Source organism: Corylus avellana, chromosome ca8 (assembly GCF_901000735.1).
Source record: "Corylus avellana chromosome ca8, CavTom2PMs-1.0".
In the NCBI taxonomy this organism is placed as follows: Eukaryota; Viridiplantae; Streptophyta; class Magnoliopsida; order Fagales; family Betulaceae; genus Corylus; species Corylus avellana.
In genome coordinates, this window is record NC_081548.1 from 19328082 (window position 1) to 19331509 (window position 3428).

The following is a 3428-nucleotide window of genomic DNA, read 5'->3' on the forward strand; positions in this document are numbered from 1 at the left end:
TTTTACTAAGGGTAATTTCGTCATTGAGGGGAACATTGACAATTTTTGTAGTTTGGGGGGGACATTGTCAATTGAGTGGTAGTCTGAGGGGGTTATGTGAACTTTTCCCTAAAATTAATAAATATATCATTTGATTTGTGAATTCTTGTAGGTTCCACACAAATTTGTTATAAATTTTTATTGCATTTAAGACAAATCCCATCAAATTTTATAAAAGTGATAAAAGTAAATTTAATTCACGTGGGCAATTACCTTGAAGCGCATTCATTCACAAATAAGCCAAAAAAAAAAAAAGTGGCAAGAGCTAGTCTGCATACCTCTCAAACTATCTCTTATTGTTAATGTCCCTTTACACTTTTTTCGCAGATTCAAGTTTAGAATTTTAAGACGAAAATAGCCTTATAAATTCTGTTAAAAAGGGTATAAAAGAAAAACCAAAAATATGATCCTGCCTTTTTTTTTAAAAAAAAAAAAAATTAGAATTTTAAATTATTTTTATTTTTATTATTCTTTGACAAATTTTAATAATTTGGGAAGGTATTGATGCAAATGAAAGTGTGAGGAGATAATGAGAATCCCTATTCCCTTCTAGTTTGAGAGACGTTTGATTTTTTTTGAAGAAAATAAAAAGATTCGCCTTAGCCGTTAAGAAAGCCAAACGCATGCACTTCAAAAGCAACAACCTTTGGGCTCCTCTAAACAGAGTTACGCTGTGAATCTTTAGTTGAGGAAGGTGAAGATTGAGGCTTTCAGGATCGGAGATATAACCGGAGCTGGGACTCTGTTATCTGAAGAGAACTCCCTGACTTCGCCTCCGTACTGATTACCTTCATCCAATTTCATCGCCGTTAAAGCTGAGGTAAATAATATATATATATATTATTGTTTCATTCTTTTTTCTTTTTATTTTTGGTGCCTTTTTCGTGTTGTGTTTATGTACCATTCAGAAAAATCATAGGCGTCACAGGTCTTGAAAAAGCGATATATATAACTTCTTGTATTTCTTTGACATGTTAAAATAGAAAGCAAAAATGGCATATCATCCAAAATGTTTCTCTAATAATTCTCCACCGACCTCCCTCTGAAATTTCTTTTATTGTCGGTTTAATTTCTCCTCTCCAAATCGTGTTAAAGTGTTGTGGCTGGGGAAGAGTGTATTTGAGGAAGGAGACCGGGAGTTCATGTCTGTGAGAGGCGGTGTCGATATTTGGTAAAAGGCCTCTAAAAGTTTTAGTCGAAGCGAGGACAGAAAGCGCGCGACTGGTGCTACTTGTGAAATGAATTATGATGCGGGAAGGCAAGAGAGTTAATTTAGTCATTATGATTCGTTCCGTTTGTGGAATAAGTACTTTGATAGGAAACTAAATAGGTATTACTATGAATAGAAAATGTTAAAATTGAATACTTGTTCCAATTTATAGTTTGGTAGCAACATTTTATAATTATAATTGAACCACAATTGCTAAAAAAACCATATGATTTCTAACTTTTTCAAAACTCAAATTTTTTTTTTTTTTTTTTTGAAAAACCTTGTCTATTCCTTTAGACAATTCCATTCCAATGGTCTATTCAGCAAACTAAGTGGGCCCTTAGTTTTATACTTTTATTAAGTAATTACGTTATGAACAAAGTTTTCCTTCAAATTAGGTTAGAAAAAATTTCTCAAACATATTCTATAAAAATGACACGTGTCACTTTTCACATGAGAAGCACATTTTTTAAAATTGCATTGACAAAGTTGAAAGAAATTTTATTCAAAAAGCAGATACTTCTCCCATGCTATTTTAAAAAACATGTATTTTTCACATGAAAAGTTATACATGTCATTTTTATAAAATAAGTTGGAAGAATTTTCTCCAACCCAGTTTGGAAAAAAACTTTGTCCTTACGTTACTAGTGTTAAATATATTAGAAAGCAGAAGGAGAGAGAAAATATAGAGAGAGAGAGAGAGAGAGCGGAAGCATAGAAGGACTACATTGTATTGACTAGTTTATATTCTTTTCTATATTATGATATGTTTACGTAACTCTCTATTTATAAAGAGAGAATAAGTAGTGGGCAAGAAACTCTAAACTAAACCCTAAAATCTATTAGGAAACATAATAAAGTATAATTATATCAAATACTCTAACAATTAGTATTTAATTTTTAAGAGTGTTGATATTTTGTACTTCGGGTTTGGCCAAAAGTCAATTATATTATATTTAGGGTTTTGTTCAGAGTTTATTTTAAGTGTTTTGTATTGCTATGGAAATATTAAAATGGATGAATTAAATGGATTTTGTTCTTTGATGCGACTCCTTGAGACTTTAACCAAATTTTCCTATGTATCTTCAGATTGTGTGTTGGATCGATTCTTAGATTATTTCATCTGAAAATTAGTTGGCTTCTAGTATGAGAAGGCAAAGTTTTTTATAACATTTGAAATCGCATCTCATATGTTATAATAGCCTCTATGTGAGCAAAGCAGGACTGTTGTACATCAATAGTGTAATTCAATCATTTTCTTCTTTCCCTTCCTCTTGAGTTGTGCTGCTGAATCCCTTGAGAGCTTTTCACTAAGTAACAAAGTTGTGTGGCTGAAACGACCATGGAGTAGCCCAGATATATTGAAACTCCTTCCTTAATGCATGCAGGGCCGTAGTTCATTGAGCTTCCTCAGAATATCAGAAGCAGGAGAAAGAAGAGTTCAAAAAAAAAACATGGAAGTGGTATACCCTCTTTCTGCTGACAATGATGCAACTGGTATACCCTCTCTCTCTGATTTTTGGTGACTTGTTTTACGTTCTTTTTTGTATTAATTGTCAAAAAGTATCGAAAGTAGTTGCATTTGCTCAATCTGCGTCAGATTCTGATGCTGCGACTTGGACACATTTGGAGTTGGCAATTTAAATTTACATCTTGCAAGTTGAAAATTCAATACCACGGTAATGACCGAATAAACTGTCGTGCCTCGGAATATTTTGCTAATAGGGTAGATGTGTAAGTGAACACCAATTACTACTTCAAAGAATCCAGGGAGGTGCCATGGGGATGGCTGTGAATTTCTTGCTCAGATCTCTAAAATATATTTGAGGGTAAAAGCTAGTAATGTTGAAATAAATTATAAAAACTACTCATGATGGGATAATATTTTGAGTGGGGAAGTAGTTTGTTAAACAACAACACTCAATTATTTTCGTGTTTTTTTTTTTTATGGAATACTGGGCAGCAGTTTGTTAAACAAACACTTACCACACTATTTCCTTAGTTTTCTTTTTTCAAAAAAAAAAAAAAAAAAAATCAAAATCAACATTAAAACATTCTTATTTTTATATTACATCATTCACTTTTTATATCACATCATTTACTTTTTACTATTATTCAAATAAAAAAATCACTACAAATAAAAAAAATTTCACTTTTCTATACAAATTATTATTATTTT